Below are 13399 nucleotides of genomic sequence, written 5' to 3' on the forward strand. Positions count from 1 at the left end.
ATATATATATATATTTCTCCGCCGAAATCACTTTTAAACCCATTTCCACCTTTTTTTCCCTTCTCTTCCTCTTACTTTTTTTTCACGTTTTTTTACGTTTTTCTCCTTTTCGCCTCTTTTCTGGGCGTATTATTCTTCTTTTTCTTCTTTTTTTTCGTCTAATGCATACCCCATCAGTGCAGCAATGCTTATTCAATACCGCCAGCAGATGGAGACACTGGGGGATAATTTTCTAAGGATTTATACTGATTTTTCCTGTCTGAATTTGTCGCACAGAAAGTTGCAGGCCAAATATGTGTGACATTTCTGCGACTTTAGCTTCTAGAGCATTTTTACAACATTATACATAGGTGCTGAATACATAAAAAGCGACTGTTCAGCGACAGACAAGTCGCATCGGCTGAAAGTAGGCCAGAATGTCAGTCCATGTTGGAGCAGGTTTAGATACAGTCTAAAGTATAGATCTCAAAGTCTGTGCACAGAATTTAGCAAGGGCCTCGCACCTTCTGATGCATCAGGTAGGTGCACAATAGCATAGCCTAACCCTCTGTACTTTGGTCTATATTGATGCGGGACATAGACAGCCAGCTGATGACCAATCCATTAGTGCAATGGATGGCTGGAAGCATTTGTCTTTGCCTTTGCAATACCACAGAAGCAATGCATGGTCAATGTACAGCAATGACACACCTGTGTGAACAGCCAGGAGACCCCCCCCCCCCCCCATGTTATGTTACATAGTTACATAGTTAGTACGGTCGAAAAAAGACATATGTCCATCAAGTTCAACCAGGGAATTAAGGGGTAGGGGTGTGGCGCGATATTGGGGAAGGGATGAGATTTTATATTTCTTCATAAGCATTAATCTTATTTTGTCAATTAGGAACATTCAGCACCCACCCGCTATCAAGGCAGCTGCCTATCATGTCATGCCCTACCTGCACAGGTGTGCTGGCTACTCAAATGATCCAATTAAGGAGGCCATTTAGTCAGCAGCAGCAGAAGTCCTGTGCCTGGACGCTCCAACAGGGGCCAGACACAAGCAGAAGCAGAAGCAGCAGAAGCAGCAGCAGCAGCACCACCTTTTGTTTTTTGGCTGCAGCAGCAAGGCCCACAGGGCTGGCTAGCTGGCTAGCCAGCAAGCAGGTAGCAATGAAAGTAGGAATCTTTCTTTTTAACCCTGTAAGGGGGTGGTGCACTGTACCCGAAGATACTGCCATATCGGGTCAATGCATAGGGCGACGAAAGCAAGCTTCGAAATCGGCCCCCGTTCTCAAAAATCCATTTAATATATGGTCCCCAGATAGGGGACGTATCAGATATTAAACTGATAAGAACAGATACTACACTTGATCTTAGCCAAAAGGCCGAGAAGCGATAACCGTGAAAGGGGCGGGCCCAACAAGGTCCCCTTCATGGGCACTATCACTGCTTGCTGTCAGGGAGGCTGCCAGACAATTTTCCATGCACACTCTGGGCTGGGGGGCAGTCAACCACCAGTACACACAGCAGAACCTAAACCCATACCATTATTGCTAAGCAGCAAGACAGGGGCCCATTGCACTCCCACGGGGCCTTTTTAAATGCAATCCATAACCCGGATTTGCCAGGAACCCTTCTTACTCCTCCTACTTGCATGTGACACTGGGCTTAGGATCTGCATAGGAAACACACACACAAGCACACACCTACCTTTGTTGCCTGCAGATGCCTCCTTGGCTGTCCCCAAACGGTATCAAACCAACACCCACGGGAAGCTGTAAGCATAGAGGACATGCCTGCACCCCATTGGACTTACCTGTGTGGGTTAAATCCGGGTTATTTGACAACCTATGGCGGTGATGGTTCTGCTCAGGCAGAGCAGTGCTGATGCTCCTCATAAAGCTGTCGCTGCTGTGAAGGTTCTAGGTGACATCACAAATCCCTATGGTTACATACACAACAAAGCTGGGTTGTTGTTGTTTACACTCTGCAAGGCCTGTGGAAGTGAGTGACATCATAGCACTGTAGTTCTGAGGGTTCTAGATGGATGCAACAATCTCCTGTTGCTTCTATGAAGGCCATAATAGACGACATCACCAAACAGCTCCATAGTCACATACACAGCAAAGGAGAGATGTTGTTTACACCTAGTGATGTCAGTGGTATTGAGTGACATCACAGCACAGTGCTAAGGCTCCTGGGCCTGGACACAGCAGCGGCTGCAATATCTCAACGGAGAATACGTTTATATATATGTGTGTGTGTGCGCGTATATATATATATATATATATATATATATATATATATATATATATATACCGTATATACTCGAGTATAAGCCGAGTTTTTCAGCACGATTTTTCGTGCTGAAAACACCCCCCTCGGCTTATACTCGAGTGAACTCCCCCACCCGCAGTGGTCTTCAACCTGCGGACCTCCAGAGGTTTCAAAACTACAACTCCCAGCAAGCCCGGGCAGCCATCGGCTGTCCGGGCTTGCTGGGAGTTGTAGTTTTGAAACCTCCGGAGGTCCGCAGGTTGAAGACCACTGCGGCCTTCAACATCATCCAGCCCCCTCTCACCCCCTTTAGTTCTGAGTACTCACCTCCGCTCGGCGCTGGTCCGGTCCTGCAGGACTGTCCGGTGAGGAGGTGGTCCGGTGGGATACTGGTTCCGGGCTGCTATCTTCACCGGGGGCGCCTCTTCTAAGCGCTTCGGGCCCGGCCTCAGAATAGTCACGTTGCCGTGACAACGACGCAGAGGTGCGTTCATTGCCAACGTACTCCTGCGTCATTGTCAAGGCAACGCCTCTATTCCGGGCCGGAAGCGCGGAGAAGAGGCGCCCCCGGTGAAGATAGCAGCCCGGACCACCTCCTCACCGGACCACCTCCTCACCGGACAGCCCTGCAGGACCGGACCAGCGCCGAGCGGAGGTGAGTACTCAGAACTAAAGGGGGTGAGAGGGGGGCTGGATGATGTTGAAGGCCGCAGTGGTCTTCAACCTGCGGACCTCCGGAGGTTTCAAAACTACAACTCCCAGCAAGCCCGAACAGCCGATGGCTGCCCGGGCTTGCTGGGAGTTGTAGTTTTGAAACCTCTGGAGGTCCGCAGGTTGAAGACCACTGAGGGCGAATGATGAGAAGAGGATGATGAAGGGGGGGTGTGGGGATGATGAAGGGGGGTGGGGATGATGAAGGGGGGGTGTGGGATGATAAGGGGATGATGAAGGGGGGATGTGCGGGATGATAAGGGGATGATGAAGGGGGGATGTGCGGGATGATAAGGGGATGATGAAGGGGGGGATGTGTGGGATGATAAGGGGATGATGAAGGGGGGATGTGTGGGATGATAAGGGGATGATGAAGGGGGGATGATAAGGGGATGATGAAGGGGGGATGTGTGGGATGATGATGAAGGGGGGATGTGTGGGATGATGACAAGGGGATGATGAAGGGGGGATGTGTGGGATGATAAGGGGGTGATGAAGGGGGGATGTGTGGGATGATAAGGGGATGATGAAGGGGGGATGACAAGGGGATGATTATGAGGATGTTAATGACGGGTCTGGATGATGACAGGGGGGGATGAGGTATTTCCCACCCTAGGCTTATACTCGAGTCAATAACTTTTCCTGGGATTTTGGGTTGAAATTAGGGGTCTCGGCTTATACTCGGGTCGGCTTATACTCGAGTATATACGGTATATATATATATATATATATATATATATATATATATATATATATATATATATATATATATATATATATATATATATATATTTCTCCGCCGAAATCACTTTTAAACCCATTTCCACCTTTTTTTCCCTTCTCTTCCTCTTACTTTTTTTTCACGTTTTTTTACGTTTTTCTCCTTTTCGCCTCTTTTCTGGGCGTATTATTCTTCTTTTTCTTCTTTTTTTTCGTCTAATGCATACCCCATCAGTGCAGCAATGCTTATTCAATACCGCCAGCAGATGGAGACACTGGGGGATAATTTTCTAAGGATTTATACTGATTTTTCCTGTCTGAATTTGTCGCACAGAAAGTTGCAGGCCAAATATGTGTGACATTTCTGCGACTTTAGCTTCTAGAGCATTTTTACAACATTATACATAGGTGCTGAATACATAAAAAGCGACTGTTCAGCGACAGACAAGTCGCATCGGCTGAAAGTAGGCCAGAATGTCAGTCCATGTTGGAGCAGGTTTAGATACAGTCTAAAGTATAGATCTCAAAGTCTGTGCACAGAATTTAGCAAGGGCCTCGCACCTTCTGATGCATCAGGTAGGTGCACAATAGCATAGCCTAACCCTCTGTACTTTGGTCTATATTGATGCGGGACATAGACAGCCAGCTGATGACCAATCCATTAGTGCAATGGATGGCTGGAAGCATTTGTCTTTGCCTTTGCAATACCACAGAAGCAATGCATGGTCAATGTACAGCAATGACACACCTGTGTGAACAGCCAGGAGACCCCCCCCCCCCCCCCCCCATGTTATGTTACATAGTTACATAGTTAGTACGGTCGAAAAAAGACATATGTCCATCAAGTTCAACCAGGGAATTAAGGGGTAGGGGTGTGGCGCGATATTGGGGAAGGGATGAGATTTTATATTTCTTCATAAGCATTAATCTTATTTTGTCAATTAGGAACATTCAGCACCCACCCGCTATCAAGGCAGCTGCCTATCATGTCATGCCCTACCTGCACAGGTGTGCTGGCTACTCAAATGATCCAATTAAGGAGGCCATTTAGTCAGCAGCAGCAGAAGTCCTGTGCCTGGACGCTCCAACAGGGGCCAGACACAAGCAGAAGCAGAAGCAGCAGAAGCAGCAGCAGCAGCACCACCTTTTGTTTTTTGGCTGCAGCAGCAAGGCCCACAGGGCTGGCTAGCTGGCTAGCCAGCAAGCAGGTAGCAATGAAAGTAGGAATCTTTCTTTTTAACCCTGTAAGGGGGTGGTGCACTGTACCCGAAGATACTGCCATATCGGGTCAATGCATAGGGCGACGGAAGCAAGCTTCGAAATCGGCCCCCGTTCTCAAAAATCCATTTAATATATGGTCCCCAGATAGGGGACGTATCAGATATTAAACTGATAAGAACAGATACTACACTTGATCTTAGCCAAAAGGCCGAGAAGCGATAACCGTGAAAGGGGCGGGCCCAACAAGGTCCCCTTCATGGGCACTATCACTGCTTGCTGTCAGGGAGGCTGCCAGACAATTTTCCATGCACACTCTGGGCTGGGGGGCAGTCAACCACCAGTACACACAGCAGAACCTAAACCCATACCATTATTGCTAAGCAGCAAGACAGGGGCCCATTGCACTCCCACGGGGCCTTTTTAAATGCAATCCATAACCCGGATTTGCCAGGAACCCTTCTTACTCCTCCTACTTGCATGTGACACTGGGCTTAGGATCTGCATAGGAAACACACACACAAGCACACACCTACCTTTGTTGCCTGCAGATGCCTCCTTGGCTGTCCCCAAACGGTATCAAACCAACACCCACGGGAAGCTGTAAGCATAGAGGACATGCCTGCACCCCATTGGACTTACCTGTGTGGGTTAAATCCGGGTTATTTGACAACCTATGGCGGTGATGGTTCTGCTCAGGCAGAGCAGTGCTGATGCTCCTCATAAAGCTGTCGCTGCTGTGAAGGTTCTAGGTGACATCACAAATCCCTATGGTTACATACACAACAAAGCTGGGTTGTTGTTGTTTACACTCTGCAAGGCCTGTGGAAGTGAGTGACATCATAGCACTGTAGTTCTGAGGGTTCTAGATGGATGCAACAATCTCCTGTTGCTTCTATGAAGGCCATAATAGACGACATCACCAAACAGCTCCATAGTCACATACACAGCAAAGGAGAGATGTTGTTTACACCTAGTGATGTCAGTGGTATTGAGTGACATCACAGCACAGTGCTAAGGCTCCTGGGCCTGGACACAGCAGCGGCTGCAATATCTCAACGGAGAATACGTTTATATATATGTGTGTGTGTGCGTGTATATATATATATATATATATATATATATATATATATATATATATATATATATATTTCTCCGCCGAAATCACTTTTAAACCCATTTCCACCTTTTTTTCCCTTCTCTTCCTCTTACTTTTTTTTCACGTTTTTTTACGTTTTTCTCCTTTTCGCCTCTTTTCTGGGCGTATTATTCTTCTTTTTCTTCTTTTTTTTCGTCTAATGCATACCCCATCAGTGCAGCAATGCTTATTCAATACCGCCAGCAGATGGAGACACTGGGGGATAATTTTCTAAGGATTTATACTGATTTTTCCTGTCTGAATTTGTCGCACAGAAAGTTGCAGGCCAAATATGTGTGACATTTCTGCGACTTTAGCTTCTAGAGCATTTTTACAACATTATACATAGGTGCTGAATACATAAAAAGCGACTGTTCAGCGACAGACAAGTCGCATCGGCTGAAAGTAGGCCAGAATGTCAGTCCATGTTGGAGCAGGTTTAGATACAGTCTAAAGTATAGATCTCAAAGTCTGTGCACAGAATTTAGCAAGGGCCTCGCACCTTCTGATGCATCAGGTAGGTGCACAATAGCATAGCCTAACCCTCTGTACTTTGGTCTATATTGATGCGGGACATAGACAGCCAGCTGATGACCAATCCATTAGTGCAATGGATGGCTGGAAGCATTTGTCTTTGCCTTTGCAATACCACAGAAGCAATGCATGGTCAATGTACAGCAATGACACACCTGTGTGAACAGCCAGGAGACCCCCCCCCCCCCCCCATGTTATGTTACATAGTTACATAGTTAGTACGGTCGAAAAAAGACATATGTCCATCAAGTTCAACCAGGGAATTAAGGGGTAGGGGTGTGGCGCGATATTGGGGAAGGGATGAGATTTTATATTTCTTCATAAGCATTAATCTTATTTTGTCAATTAGGAACATTCAGCACCCACCCGCTATCAAGGCAGCTGCCTATCATGTCATGCCCTACCTGCACAGGTGTGCTGGCTACTCAAATGATCCAATTAAGGAGGCCATTTAGTCAGCAGCAGCAGAAGTCCTGTGCCTGGACGCTCCAACAGGGGCCAGACACAAGCAGAAGCAGCAGAAGCAGCAGCAGCAGCACCACCTTTTGTTTTTTGGCTGCAGCAGCAAGGCCCACAGGGCTGGGCTGGGCTAGCTGGCTAGCCAGCAAGCAGGTAGCAATGAAAGTAGGAATCTTTCTTTTTAACCCTGTAAGGGGGTGGTGCACTGTACCCGAAGATACTGCCATATCGGGTCAATGCATAGGGCGACGGAAGCAAGCTTCGAAATCGGCCCCCGTTCTCAAAAATCCATTTAATATATGGTCCCCAGATAGGGGACGTATCAGATATTAAACTGATAAGAACAGATACTACACTTGATCTTAGCCAAAAGGCCGAGAAGCGATAACCGTGAAAGGGGCGGGCCCAACAAGGTCCCCTTCATGGGCACTATCACTGCTTGCTGTCAGGGAGGCTGCCAGACAATTTTCCATGCACACTCTGGGCTGGGGGGCAGTCAACCACCAGTACACACAGCAGAACCTAAACCCATACCATTATTGCTAAGCAGCAAGACAGGGGCCATTGCACTCCCCACGGGGCCTTTTTAAATGCAATCCATAACCCGGGATTTGCCAGGAACCCTTCTTACTCCTCCTACTTGCATGTGACACTGGGCTTAGGATCTGCATAGGAAACACACACACAAGCACACACCTACCTTTGTTGCCTGCAGATGCCTCCTTGGCTGTCCCCAAACGGTATCAAACCAACACCCACGGGAAGCTGTAAGCATAGAGGACATGCCTGCACCCCCATTGGACTTACCTGTGTGGGTTAAATCCGGGTTATTTGACAACCTATGGCGGTGATGGTTCTGCTCAGGCAGAGCAGTGCTGATGCTCCTCATAAAGCTGTCGATGCTGTGAAGGTTCTAGGTGACATCACAAATCCTATGGTTACATACACAACAAAGCTGGGTTGTTGTTGTTTACACTCTGCAAGGCCTGTGGAAGTGAGTGACATCATAGCACTGTAGTTCTGAGGGTTCTAGATGGATGCAACAATCTCCTGTTGCTTCTATGAAGGCCATAATAGACGACATCACCAAACAGCTCCATAGTCACATACACAGCAAAGGAGAGATGTTGTTTACACCTAGTGATGTCAGTGGTATTGAGTGACATCACAGCACAGTGCTAAGGCTCCTGGGCCTGGACACAGCAGCGGCTGCAATATCTCAACGGAGAATACGTTTATATATATGTGTGTGTGTGCGCGTATATATATATATATATATATATATATATATATATATATATTTCTCCGCCGAAATCACTTTTAAACCCATTTCCACCTTTTTTTCCCTTCTCTTCCTCTTACTTTTTTTTCACGTTTTTTTACGTTTTTCTCCTTTTCGCCTCTTTTCTGGGCGTATTATTCTTCTTTTTCTTCTTTTTTTTCGTCTAATGCATACCCCATCAGTGCAGCAATGCTTATTCAATACGCCAGCAGATGGAGACACTGGGGGAATAATTTTCTAAGGATTTATACTGATTTTTCCTGTCTGAATTTGTCGCACAGAAAGTTGCAGGCCAAATATGTGTGACATTTCTGCGACTTTAGCTTCTAGAGCATTTTTACAACATTATACATAGGTGCTGAATACATAAAAAGCGACTGTTCAGCGACAGACAAGTCGCATCGGCTGAAAGTAGGCCAGAATGTCAGTCCATGTTGGAGCAGGTTTAGATACAGTCTAAAGTATAGATCTCAAAGTCTGTGCACAGAATTTAGCAAGGGCTCGCACCTTCTGATGCATCAGGTAGGTGCACAATAGCATAGCCTAACCCTCTGTACTTTGGTCTATATTGATGCGGGACATAGACAGCCAGCTGATGACCAATCCATTAGTGCAATGGATGGCTGGAAGCATTTGTCTTTGCCTTTGCAATACCACAGAAGCAATGCATGGTCAATGTACAGCAATGACACACCTGTGTGAACAGCCAGGAGACCCCCCCCCCCCCCATGTTATGTTACATAGTTACATAGTTAGTACGGTCGAAAAAAGACATATGTCCATCAAGTTCAACCAGGGAATTAAGGGGTAGGGGTGTGGCGCGATATTGGGGAAGGGATGAGATTTTATATTTCTTCATAAGCATTAATCTTATTTTGTCAATTAGGAACATTCAGCACCCACCCGCTATCAAGGCAGCTGCCTATCATGTCATGCCCTACCTGCACAGGTGTGCTGGCTACTCAAATGATCCAATTAAGGAGGCCATTTAGTCAGCAGCAGCAGAAGTCCTGTGCCTGGACGCTCCAACAGGGGCCAGACACAAGCAGAAGCAGAAGCAGCAGAAGCAGCAGCAGCAGCACCACCTTTTGTTTTTTGGCTGCAGCAGCAAGGCCCACAGGGCTGGCTAGCTGGCTAGCCAGCAAGCAGGTAGCAATGAAAGTAGGAATCTTTCTTTTTAACCCTGTAAGGGGGTGGTGCACTGTACCCGAAGATACTGCCATATCGGGTCAAATGCATAGGGCGACGGAAGCAAGCTTCGAAATCGTCCCCCGTTCTCAAAAATCCATTTAATATATGGTCCCCAGATAGGGGGACGTATCAGATATTAAACTGATAAGAACAGATACTACACCTTGATCTTAGCCAAAAGGCCGAGAAGCGATAACCGTGAAAGGGGCGGCCCAACAAGGTCCCCCTTCATGGGCACTATCACTGCTTGCTGTCAGGGAGGCTGCCAGACAATTTTCCATGCACACTCTGGGCTGGGGGGCAGTCAACCACCAGTACACACAGCAGAACCTAAACCCATACCATTATTGCTAAGCAGCAAGACAGGGGCCCATTGCACTCCCACGGGGCCCTTTTTAAATGCAATCATAACCCGGATTTGCCAGGAACCCTTCTTACTCCTCCTACTTGCATGTGACACTGGGCTTAGGATCTGCATAGGAAAACACACACACAAGCACACACCTACCTTTGTTGCCCTGCAGATGCCTCCTGGCTGTCCCCAAACGGTATCAAACCAACACCCACGGGAAGCTGTAAGCATAGAGGACATGCCTGCACCCCATTGGACTTACCTGTGTGGGTTAAATCCGGGTTATTTGACAACCTATGGCGGTGATGGTTCTGCTCAGGCAGAGCAGTGCTGATGCTCCTCATAAAGCTGTCGCTGCTGTGAAGGTTCTAGGTGACATCACAAATCCCTATGGTTACATACACAACAAAGCTGGGTTGTTGTTGTTTACACTCTGCAAGGGCCTGTGGAAGTGAGTGACATCATAGCACTGTAGTTCTGAGGGTTCTAGATTGGATGCAACAATCTCCTGTTGCTTCTATGAAGGCCATAATAGACGACATCACCAAACAGCTCCATAGTCACATACACAGCAAAGGAGAGATGTTGTTTACACCTAGTGATGTCAGTGGTATTGAGTGACATCACAGCACAGTGCTAAGGCTCCTGGGCCTGGACACAGCAGCGGCTGCAATATCTCAACGGAGAATACGTTTATATATATGTGTGTGTGTGCGCGTATATATATATATATATATATATATATATATATATTTCTCCGCCGAAATCACTTTTAAACCCATTTCCACCTTTTTTTTCGCTTCTCTTCCTCTTACTTTTTTTTCACGTTTTTTTACGTTTTTCTCCCTTTTCGCCTCTTTTCTGGGCGTATTATTCTTCTTTTGTTTCTTTTTTTTCGTCTAATGCATACCCCATCAGTGCAGCAATGCTTATTCAATACCGCCAGCAGATGGAGACACTGGGGGATAATTTTCTAAGGATTTATACTGATTTTTCCTGTCTGAATTTGTCGCACAGAAAGTTGCAGGCCAAATATGTGTGACATTTCTGCGACTTTAGCTTCTAGAGCATTTTTACAACATTATACATAGGTGCTGAATACATAAAAAGCGACTGTTCAGCGACAGACAAGTCGCATCGGCTGAAAGTAGGCCAGAATGTCAGTCCATGTTGGAGCAGGTTTAGATACAGTCTAAAGTATAGATCTCAAAGTCTGTGCACAGAATTTAGCAAGGGCCTCGCACCTTCTGATGCATCAGGTAGGTGCACAATAGCATAGCCTAACCCTCTGTACTTTGGTCTATATTGATGCGGGACATAGACAGCCAGCTGATGACCAATCCATTAGTGCAATGGATGGCTGGAAGCATTTGTCTTTGCCTTTGCAATACCACAGAAGCAATGCATGGTCAATGTACAGCAATGACACACCTGTGTGAACAGCCAGGAGAACCCCCCCCCCCCCCCCCCATGTTATGTTACATAGTTACATAGTTAGTACGGTCGAAAAAAGACATATGTCCATCAAGTTCAACCAGGGAATTAAGGGGTAGGGGTGTGGCGCGATATTGGGGAAGGGATGAGATTTTATATTTCTTCATAAGCATTAATCTTATTTTGTCAATTAGGAACATTCAGCACCCACCCGCTATCAAGGCAGCTGCCTATCATGTCATGCCCTACCTGCACAGGTGTGCTGGCTACTCAAATGATCCAATTAAGGAGGCCATTTAGTCAGCAGCAGCAGAAGTCCTGTGCCTGGACGCTCCAACAGGGGCCAGACACAAGCAGAAGCAGCAGAAGCAGCAGCAGCAGCACCACCTTTTGTTTTTTGGCTGCAGCAGCAAGGCCCACAGGGCTGGCTAGCTGGCTAGCCAGCAAGCAGGTAGCAATGAAAGTAGGAATCTTTCTTTTTAACCCTGTAAGGGGGTGGTGCACTGTACCCGAAGATACTGCCATATCGGGTCAATGCATAGGGCGACGGAAGCAAGCTTCGAAATCGGCCCCCGTTCTCAAAAATCCATTTAATATATGGTCCCCAGATAGGGGACGTATCAGATATTAAACTGATAAGAACAGATACTACACTTGATCTTAGCCAAAAGGCCGAGAAGCGATAACCGTGAAAGGGGCGGGCCCAACAAGGTCCCCTTCATGGGCACTATCACTGCTTGCTGTCAGGGAGGCTGCCAGACAATTTTCCATGCACACTCTGGGCTGGGGGGCAGTCAACCACCAGTACACACAGCAGAACCTAAACCCATACCATTATTGCTAAGCAGCAAGACAGGGGCCCATTGCACTCCCACGGGGCCTTTTTAAATGCAATCCATAACCCGGATTTGCCAGGAACCCTTCTTACTCCTCCTACTTGCATGTGACACTGGGCTTAGGATCTGCATAGGAAACACACACACAAGCACACACCTACCTTTGTTGCCTGCAGATGCCTCCTTGGCTGTCCCCAAACGGTATCAAACCAACACCCACGGGAAGCTGTAAGCATAGAGGACATGCCTGCACCCCATTGGACTTACCTGTGTGGGTTAAATCCGGGTTATTTGACAACCTATGGCGGTGATGGTTCTGCTCAGGCAGAGCAGTGCTGATGCTCCTCATAAAGCTGTCGCTGCTGTGAAGGTTCTAGGTGACATCACAAATCCCTATGGTTACATACACAACAAAGCTGGGTTGTTGTTGTTTACACTCTGCAAGGCCTGTGGAAGTGAGTGACATCATAGCACTGTAGTTCTGAGGGTACTAGATGGATGCAACAATCTCCTGTTGCTTCTATGAAGGCCATAATAGACGACATCACCAAACAGCTCCATAGTCACATACACAGCAAAGGAGAGATGTTGTTTACACCTAGTGATGTCAGTGGTATTGAGTGACATCACAGCACAGTGCTAAGGCTCCTGGGCCTGGACACAGCAGCGGCTGCAATATCTCAACGGAGAATACGTTTATATATATGTGTGTGTGTGCGTGTATATATATATATATATATACTATATATATATATATATATATATTTCTCCGCCGAAATCACTTTTAAACCCATTTCCACCTTTTTTTCCCTTCTCTTCCTCTTACTTTTTTTTCACGTTTTTTTACGTTTTTCTCCTTTTCGCCTCTTTTCTGGGCGTATTATTCTTCTTTTTCTTCTTTTTTTTCGTCTAATGCATACCCCATCAGTGCAGCAATGCTTATTCAATACCGCCAGCAGATGGAGACACTGGGGGATAATTTTCTAAGGATTTATACTGATTTTTCCTGTCTGAATTTGTCGCACAGAAAGTTGCAGGCCAAATATGTGTGACATTTCTGCGACTTTAGCTTCTAGAGCATTTTTACAACATTATACATAGGTGCTGAATACATAAAAAGCGACTGTTCAGCGACAGACAAGTCGCATCGGCTGAAAGTAGGCCAGAATGTCAGTCCATGTTGGAGCAGGTTTAGATACAGTCTAAAGTATAGATCTCAAAGTCTGTGCACAGAATTTAGCAAGGGCCTCGCACCTTCTGATGCA

General features: G+C 46.6%; 5 non-coding genes across 5 annotated transcripts; all 5 read right to left on the minus strand.

Annotated features, from left to right (window-relative positions):
• Positions 1–1188: 1188 nt before the first annotated feature.
• Positions 1189–1379, minus strand: LOC130318986 (U2 spliceosomal RNA). The gene has a single exon (XR_008865405.1). It is a non-coding gene; the product is annotated as a U2 spliceosomal RNA (small nuclear RNA).
• A 3561-nt stretch (positions 1380–4940) lies between these two features.
• LOC130318982 (U2 spliceosomal RNA) lies at positions 4941–5131 on the minus strand. The gene has a single exon (XR_008865401.1). It is a non-coding gene; the product is annotated as a U2 spliceosomal RNA (small nuclear RNA).
• A 2103-nt stretch (positions 5132–7234) lies between these two features.
• On the minus strand, positions 7235–7425 carry LOC130318983 (U2 spliceosomal RNA). The gene has a single exon (XR_008865402.1). It is a non-coding gene; the product is annotated as a U2 spliceosomal RNA (small nuclear RNA).
• A 2087-nt stretch (positions 7426–9512) lies between these two features.
• On the minus strand, positions 9513–9706 carry LOC130318987 (U2 spliceosomal RNA). Its single transcript, XR_008865406.1, has one exon. It is a non-coding gene; the product is annotated as a U2 spliceosomal RNA (small nuclear RNA).
• Positions 9707–11791: 2085 nt separating this feature from the next.
• Positions 11792–11982, minus strand: LOC130318984 (U2 spliceosomal RNA). Its single transcript, XR_008865403.1, has one exon. It is a non-coding gene; the product is annotated as a U2 spliceosomal RNA (small nuclear RNA).
• Positions 11983–13399: the final 1417 nt, after the last annotated feature.

This window comes from Hyla sarda, unplaced genomic scaffold, assembly GCF_029499605.1.
Source record: "Hyla sarda isolate aHylSar1 unplaced genomic scaffold, aHylSar1.hap1 scaffold_2089, whole genome shotgun sequence".
Lineage (NCBI taxonomy): Eukaryota > Metazoa > Chordata > Amphibia > Anura > Hylidae > Hyla > Hyla sarda.